The sequence below is a fragment of the Agelaius tricolor genome, unplaced genomic scaffold, assembly GCF_023055355.1.
Source record: "Agelaius tricolor isolate 1412-34295 unplaced genomic scaffold, bAgeTri1.0.p SCAF_3, whole genome shotgun sequence".
Taxonomy (NCBI): Eukaryota; Metazoa; Chordata; class Aves; order Passeriformes; family Icteridae; genus Agelaius; species Agelaius tricolor.
Window position 1 is genome coordinate 37,119,839 of NW_027269263.1, and position 9,156 is coordinate 37,128,994.

At 47.6% G+C, this 9,156-nt stretch overlaps 1 protein-coding gene across 3 annotated transcripts in view; it reads right to left on the reverse strand.

The window, feature by feature from the left end:
* Positions 1-3,634, reverse strand: part of TBK1 (TANK binding kinase 1) — a 28,619-nt gene extending 24,985 nt beyond the window's left edge. For 2 of the 3 annotated variants that reach the window (XM_071423509.1, XM_071423512.1), the window contains exon 1: positions 3,032-3,631. The gene's annotated coding sequence lies outside the window, so the exon portion shown is untranslated. Of the gene's footprint in view, positions 1-3,031 lie in introns of all 3 variants that reach the window. The other variant, XM_071423511.1, reaches the window with a different exon arrangement.
* Between the last annotated feature and the right edge of the window lie 5,522 nt (positions 3,635-9,156).

A 9,156-nucleotide genomic window follows, 5' to 3' on the forward strand; every position in this document is an offset into this window, starting at 1 on the left:
GATGGAGCTTGCCTAACCTAAAGAATCTCAAGAGCAAAATGGCAACTGGACTAGGGAAGTTCCTACAGTGTTGGTCTTAGCTCAGCTTGGCAGGGGACGCTGCATGTTACTTGCACGTGATACCTGACAGGAAACTGCTGACTGATACTCAGAGTAAGAAGCCTTTCCTGTAACTGCTGAAGAAGAGGCATGACAGAATGTCCTGTATCTGCTACCAGAAGTGGCACTTTCTGAGCTCCCTGGTGCACAGGAGCCGCACCGTGCGCGCCCAGGAGAGCGGGGGGAGCCGCAAGCAGCGCCGCTCTCCCGGCCAGCCCCGGCAGCGGCCGGGGCACTCGGCCCGCCCTGCTCCCGTCCCACCGCGCCCCGTGCAGACCGCACACGGGCTCTGAGCACACTCCTCTCTCTGCCTGCAGTGACCGCAGACGGCACACTTTCCTTTAGCTGCTCGCTCGTGTGAGATGTGGAGCTTCTTGCAAAGCTGTCCCAAAACATCCAAGCAATGACATGCAGCATACAGAATGCAAAGGCACGAAGCAAAGACCTGACATTACTCCACAGTTAATTGAGAGTCACGCAGCAATGCCATCTGCAAAATTTGACAAAGTTCTTAATGCCTCTGGAAGGGACAAAAGGTTTTATGTCAAATCTAGACAACAAAAAAACCCCAAACCCTAACACCACATTCCCAACCCTGACAATTCTTGGTTAACGCTGATAAGACAATTTGCAATAGTAGGATAAGATGACTTCTCCCATCAGGCAATTACTGTAGACGCCAATGATCTCTCTACAATGCAGACACAGAAGGTACGGAAGAGAGGATGCAAAGAAATAATGCACAGCCTGCTCTGCAAACCATCTGTAAAATCTTCAAGTTAAAACATTCCTCTCATAATTAAACTCCTGCTTCTAACAGGCCAGCTGGCACGTTACCAGCAAGCATGGATTTTGTGATTTACTTCAAAACAACATTCATAGACTCATAGCAAGACACAGAAACATAACAAATCCTTTCTAATCAGACTGAAAGCACACAGAAATTCTCCATCAAAATCTATTCAAATAAAAACCAAAATTAGCAGCCCATTAATAGACTGAATGATTATATTTCCCAAAATAATAAAGATGAGGTAGCTTATGTACAAGATCAGCTCTTTTTCTTTACAGTCTTAATCTATAATTAAATATGCACAAAGGTCAATGGATGAAAAAACAAAAGAACATGACTGCAACAGATGATCTTCAGTATCATTCAGTGGATATCAGAAAGTCATTTAATGGATTCTCAAAGTCTCGGGTTTTTTCACTCTTAAAACAAAATACAGATATAAATATAGCAATATTAATCCCATGGTACATATTACGTGGCAAAACAAAGTCAGTATTGCACTATTACCCTTTTTTGTTAAAAGAGTACACTCTTTTTGGCAGTCTTCACGTCTAAGGAATAAAGTCTCATTCAGCTTTAACCTTCAAATTATAACAATTAGATCGATTAACATGTTAGGCCTCCTTTAATACTTTGTGTTCTCTGACAAAGTCATAACTGATCTTTGCTAAATACTCAGCATCTCAAGTTTTCTCTTCATTTCTTCCACTATATTTCTAAATCAAGGTACTAAGGGTTTCCTATTAAAATAATAATAGAGAAAAAAATTTAAAAAGGCTCTATGATTTATCCTGTCACTAGACTTAATGCTGAACTTGCTATTTCTTCACATCTCACTTATGGTCACTAAGTCTGGTATTAGATGAGTCAAAAGCTCCTCACATACATCTAAAGAAATCTCTCCAGCTTGCAGTTTGATTTATTATCCCCCATGATTCATTAGCATTTCAGGGGCTTGGGGTCTGCTTTTTAGGTGTTTTTTATTGAAGATTTTTCTGCTTCTGGTCATGCTACTACTCTTTTGATCTACCAGCAGAGGGGATTGTAACAAAAAAGACTGCATTGCTAATGCAGTTTTTTTTAAACTTCCAATGCTTTGAAGCAGGAGTACTGCCAGCTCCTAACTAACAGGAAGGAATTTTCTGCTACCTCAGGCACACGGGATAAGCACACAAAGCAGGTATGGCTCCCCTGTTGACAGCTGCAATATACAACTTCACCAGGCAAGCAGGGACAGATGATGAAGTTTAAGTGATGGCACTTTCTGCTTACAGGCAAGATCCTGTATGCCACCAAAGCCAACAGACAAGGTGCTGAGATTCCAGACAAATGTTATTCACAGCCTCTTAACTATTAACGTTCAATACTTCCCTGTATGCCCTCTCTCAAGGCTTAGAAAATAAGGTTCTCCCCCTAAAGCTCCTGCTTCCTACCCCTGCTTTCTGCAGCTATAACCTCCTTAGGGGGTTTCCAGTCCAATAGCTGGCATCTCAGTCAGGGAAATACCCTGCCCTTGGCCACACAAGGAGCTGCTTGAACTCTAACAAAGACATACAGTGGCAAGCCTGGCTCCAGTGCTGCTCACCACCCCTACTCTAGGAATGTCCAACCCGTACTGCAGGTAGAGGACTCGGCCTGTGTGGGACTGCAGCTCCTGGAAACCAGCGGAGGGCCACGTCCTTCCCTCGGCGGGGAGGGGATAGGCACAGCACCGGGGCTCATCCCCACGGCAGGACAAGATTCCCGACGTGAAACTTTAACAACTCCTACAACCACAAAGGCGACGCCACCTCCTGAGTCACATTCACGGGGACAGAAGTCACCGAGACCGGGGTATGGGCCGGGCCCCGGGCACGCCGCAGAGGCCACGGGCCGGCCTCGCCTCATACCCCCCGGACTGGACGGCCGGGCCCGTCGCTACCTCGGGGCGTGCCGCCCGCGACCCGGCAGCTCCCGCGAAGGCCCCGCCACCGCCCCGGGAAACTGAAAGCACCGCGCCCGGTGGCTGCCGCCTCCCCTGGGCACCAGGGCGATGGCGGCGAGGGCACGCGGCCGGCGCAGCCCACCTCGGTTCGGCCCGGCCCTCCGCGGCCACCCCCGAGCCCGCCCTGGCCAGCCCAGCCCCGCAGCCCCACGCACCAGCCGCTCCCGCCGGCCTGCCCAGCGCCCCGGCCGCTTCCGGCTTCCTGCCGCGGCGCGGGGAGGCGGAGCGGGCCAGGCACCGCCCGGGCGGCGCGGCCGCCGCGCCCTCCCCGCCCGGCGGGGCCTGTGCGGGCCGCCCGCGCGTTGGGGGCCGAGGATGCGCCGCCGAGCCCTGAGACGGTGGATCTCTAGACAGGAAAATACTGGGAACATGGGAAAGTGGGAGCGGGCTGTTGGATAAAAGTGTCACTCCGGGTGCTTTCGCTGGCGCGATGTTACCAGCGCTCGGAGCGTTTCCGGGGAGGGTTGCGTGCGGATTTTTTTGCTGCGTAATCGGTCCGGCGGAGGTTTCGCTTTCTCGGCTCCCCAGCCAGAGCCGCCTCTGCCCCCGCCCCAGCGCTGAGCCGGAGCTGTGGGACCCCCGCCTCCCCATGGCGGGCTCAAGGGATACCCGAGAGAAATGTCTTCCCACCCCATGTAATTTCTCTGTTTCGCCTGGTTAAAACCTCAGGAAATCGTGGCAATTCCCACATTCCCGCTCCCGCTTAGTTGTTACTGATACGTTTTAAACCAAAGTTCTCGGCTGATTTATCCCTTGCTATGTGTTTTTGTCCGTCTGGTAATGTTGCTGTTCCAGTAAATGATCTGTATAATGAAATATTGATAGCTTTATAATTTATGCATAATGTAATCTGATCATAATTATAGTGGGAAAATACTGAAAAGATTTTTTTTACCTTCCAAGACGATCCCTCTTTTGATGCTCTGTATTTCCCAATCTAGGAAGCCTGTTCTCTTGAGGCACTGACAGCAGCCTCTTGCTCCCAGGCTTTCTTTGTTGTTACAATCTTACCTAAGTTTTATCAAAAGTTCAGACTTTCTCTGCTTCACTTTTTACAGGGCACTAAAGTTTTTCTGAAGCTCTCCCTAGTGAAACTGATAAATTGGTTACAAGGTACTAAGGGGTTTTTGATACATTGACTTTGATGCATTTATGGCCTTAATATAAATGCCTAATTTATGTTTCCCATTTGTTGGCATCTGAACTTTGCTTTATAATGTTATATTGTAGAGGGGATAGTTGCCTACTACATTTGTGTTCTGTCCTTGCATCTTTCAAAACATTTTGTCCAATTTAAGAATAGGAGAAAACTCACACAAAACAGGAAACTGCCATTGTAGTTTCATGCTAGAATTTTTTTACTTTGCTTCCATTTGTTTTTGACATACAAGTACAACTTTTGGTGTTCCTCCCCTCTTTCGTATTTGGATTCTCATTCATGTTAACAAATTCAGCAGTCTGTAGCTGCACAGGCCTGAAAGCTGTGGAGAGCTAGGGATCTGCATGCGGAAGATCTCGGGCTGTACGGGTAGATAAGAAGGCCCCCCTCACCCTGCAGCCTGACCTTTGCTCCGTACCTGGCCACACCCGGCCGGACGTGAGCAGAGGAAGTGACACAGACTGCCCAAGCCATAAATACCCCTGAGACCCCTCAATAAACGCCATTTGCTGTCCACCACATTGGTGTATGTAGCATTGGACTGAGTGACCCTGAGCTTTGGGTCACCGTGCCGGACCTCCCGAACCAGGTCGCCACGCCGTAACGGCAACATCTGGTGCCAAAACCCGGGAATTGCAGCGCCCGGAGTTTGGGATTTCGCCTGGACAGGGGACCGGCGGCTGCACAGCAGGCCTAGTGCAGCGGGGGGGACGCCCCCGGACCAATGTGGACCATGGAAGCCATAGCGAAGGTCGTAACTCAGATGCATGCTCAATGGGGGATTGATTGTAAGGATTGGATCATTGGACGTCCCCGAAACTCATATGCCCCACTACCGGGAAAGAGAGAGAGGCCATCGAGCAACCCGACATCACCTGAGAAGCTCGCGCCATCAAAATTAAAGCAGCAATGGTATCTCTGTGTAATTTTGTTTCTAGGGTTAGTAGGCGGAGGACAAGCAGACACAAAACATTACCCTCACCAGCCATTCAGGTGGGTTCTACGCCATCTCTCAGGTGAGGGGGTCATCAAAGAAATTGTTACAGCCGACACCCCATCTTTCGAGTTCAGGTTAAAAGAAATTTTTCCCATGCATACAGGGCACCCCAGATTTCAGGAGACAACAGTATTTGGGATGTACTGGTGCCCTGCTTCCAACCCAGGAAAAAGTTATTGTAATTACCCAGGGTATGGATATTGTGGATATTGGGGGTGTGAAACTATTGTGATAAGCAATAGATGGACACCTCAACAGCCTGATAAGTTCCTGCAGATTAAGTACACTCCACACGGCTGTATCGAACCAAAATATGACATGGATGGCTATGCGCTTATGCCCGGAGGCTTGAAACAGCACACTTGCACAGGTTATATAATGACAATCCTGCAGCCGACCCATGATGCCTGGGTCACAGGTAAAGTGTGGACAGTGTATGCTCATCTCTCTGGCCGCGGCATCTGGGCGAACATACAAATTATCAGACTCCCAGCTTCAATATCCCAATCAGTTGGACCCAATCCGGTTCTAGTAATGAGTAGACCCAGGGAAGATCGCAGCTAACGGTAGTTCTAGCTGCGAAACACAAAGGTCGAAACTAGCCTCCCCATCCAATCTCTTAACCAAACCAACCCTCTCCAATCCATTCTTAAGCGTGTTAAATGCTACCTTCTTATCGTTAAACCAATCCAACCCGAACTTCACAGAATCATGCTGGTTATGCTATGATGCACAACCCCCTTTTTACGAAGGTGTTGCCTTTGATCTCCCATTCATCTTCTCAAAGTCAAACAATCCACGCCAATGCAGATGGGACACCCCCCGGAGAGGTATCACCCTAAATCAGGTTACGGGCCAAGGCAAATGCTTTGGCAAAGCAGATGGGCAACATCTGCAAGGAATTCGTCAAACTTAAGGGAGGGAAGTTCCAGTGGGTGATCCCAGCTGCATCGGGAATGTGGGTCTGTCACGGATCCGGGGTAAGCCCATGTGTACTCCTTGACAAATTCGACCATTCTACTGACTTTTGTGTCCAAGTTCTAATTGTCCCCAGAGTCCTGTATCGCCAAGAAGAAGAGGTGTACCACTTGTTCGAGGAACCCAACTGGCTCTACAAACGAGAAGTGATAACAGGCGTCACCATCGCAATGCTCCTCGGTTTAGGAGCTACCGGCGCTGTCACAGGCATCTCGGCCCTTGTAACAAAACATCAGGGACTGGCACAACTGCAGATGACAGTCGACGAGGACTTGCAAAGGATCGAGAAATCCATCTCTTCCCTGGAAAAATCCCTTTCCTCACTCTCAGAGGTTGTCCTCCAAAACAAGAGAGGACTGGACCTCTTGTTCATGCAGCAAGGGGGCCTGTGTGCTGCCTTGAAAGAGGAATGCTGCTTTTATGCAGACCACACCGGAGTCGTCAGAGACTCCATGGCCGAACTGAGAAATCGGCTAAACCTAAGGAAAGTAGATAGAGAAGCTCAACAGGGCTGGTTCGAGTCATGGTTCAACCGGTCTCCATGGCTCACCACCCTGATTTCTACCCTAATAGGCCCAGTCACTATAATCTTACTAACCCTAATCTTTGGGCCTTGCATATTAAACAAACTGGTGCTATTTGTTAAAAGGCGTTTGGAAACGGCTAACATTTTGTTTCTCGAGCGCCGACAATTACTTTAAGGCGCGCCACTTACTAACAAACTTACAATTTTACACTAATTCTACTAACCCATGAAATTTTGTAACCTTTACATTTTATAACTTCATAAGATTTTTACTAATCATGAGGGGGGGGGAAATGTGGAGAGCTAGGGATCTGCATGCGGAAGATCTCGGGCTGTACGGGTAGATAAGAAGGCCCCCCTCACCCTGCAGCCTGACCTTTGCTCCGTACCTGGCCACACCCGGCTGGACGTGAGCAGAGGAAGTGACACAGACTGCCCAAACCATAAATACCCCTGAGACCCCTCAATAAACGCCATTTGCTGTCCACCACATTGGTGTATGTAGCATTGGACCGAGTGACCCTGGGCTTTGGGTCACCGTGCCCGACCTCCCGAACCAGGTCGCCACGCCGTAACGGCAACAAAAGCTTATCAGTCTTTAGCCATTACACCAGCCTGCAAATAAAAGGTACCATCTCTCTAGAAAAGGTGCCTCATCTTTAATTATGACTTGCAGTTCTGTTTCTCATTTAGATACTCTTTACAAGAGGAAATTTGCCTTATACACTAGAGGAGTTACCACCATGATGATTTTAAACACCTTCAGTCTAGATATAGGGGCATTTTGACCACAACAATGTTAAGTCATACAGGCAAGCTGCAGGTGGTTGTTTGGTGCAGCCTTTAAATGAGATCACTAATGTTTGTCTGAAAAAGGATAAATTGTGATTGTCAACCCAATCTCTCCATGGAGTGCTCTCATTTATCTCTTATCTTCTTCCCCTTCCTACCCCACAAGAAATATTAGTCATACAATATGCTGAGTTGGAAGGGACCTACCAAGGATCTCTGAGTTGCAACTTCTGGCTCTGCACAAGACCATCCCTGAGAGTCACCATGTGCTTGAGTAGTTTTCCTATTCTAAGGAAATTTCCTATATTCTAAGTATCTAAACACTGCCTGAAGAATCTATCTCACACTCTTGATTGAGGTGTATCACACGATTTCTTATTGGGAGCAAGTAGTGAATTTCTTGGTCCAGACGTCAAAAAACAAAACATGCACAGCAGGAATCTACTTATTCAAAGTAAAGATGTAGAAACCCAGCAACTGCCTTTCTAAACCTTAATTCTTTGCAAGGAATGTTACTAGGCACTGCATACCCACCACAAACCCAACTGTGATACAGCAGCTGCAGACCTACCATCTATACCACCGAAGGAAATTACAAAAAAAAACCCCAATAACCTGCTTGTAGCCAGAATCAGTAACTACATGTTAGGCTAAAGATACAGAAACTACCCCAGAGGTGCTGCTTTACAGCTCATATTGCATAAGCCCCAACAGTACAATATGCTGATTGAACAGTCTAAGCATACAAAAGTAAACAACCCTTTTTTAATTCTTCAAGCTGAACTAACTTAAGAGTCCCTGAAGATCCAGACTACTCATCCTACAGGATACTCATTCAGTGATGGATGGGAGGGCAGGGTACAAGTTTATAATAGAGGCACACCCACATAATGGGTGCCACACACAGCTCTAGCCTACACTTGGCACACCCTGCTTTCTATCTGTTCTCACCTGCCACCACCAGAGCAGGCAACACACTGTGAGGGGGAAGTGTTTCTGCTGCTTCAGCTTCCTGGATAGCTGATTATGGGCACAGATGAGCTCCAGATTTGGCACAGAGGGACCTACAGGAGTGCTGAGGGATGGTGGGGTTGAGGAATGAAAAGAGTCTCTTTTGGCAGAGGCCAGTTTAAAGACTTTGCTCATGAGGGTCTAATTTGATAACAGCTTAATCATCTTAACAGCACTGCCCTTACTTGAGAAGGCAAAACCCTAGTTCACATATAAAAACCCAAAAAGCTTTATTGTTCACTTCATAATTTGCCTACTGAAAGCTCTCCCCTCGGTGTGGTGAAGCTTCCATAACTGTGGGGACGGAGGCCAAGACAGACACAGAAGACTGACAGCAAATCCTCAGCCATAGCTGCAGTGTCAGAGGTGCAGCCTTCGTGCTGGGGAGGTGCAGAACTGCAACACCTGGAAAGCACCAAGCCAGAGAGGGAAGGCTTCTAGTGCTATGGGAGAAAATGAAATGGAGCATGGGTATGGCAGCAAAGAGAGGGAAACAGTACTGTGAAACTAGGAAATATGAAAAGCACAATAAGCACTGATTCTGTGAAACGACAAATAAATAACAAGAAACTTGATTAAACACATATAAATCAGGAACAAAATCTTACAAAAGTAATATTGTCCTATTGAAGGTAGTAACAGTACTTTCTTCCCTCAGTGAAAAATTAAAATGCTCAAAATATCACCACAGTCTGATCCTGGATGCTGCTTCTGACCCACTTTCCCATTTACTTTTCAATTAAAGAACACAGCACCACAGAGTCTAGGAAAAATGCTCATCTGATTACACTAGAAGTAAGTCAGCTTTTTACTATGG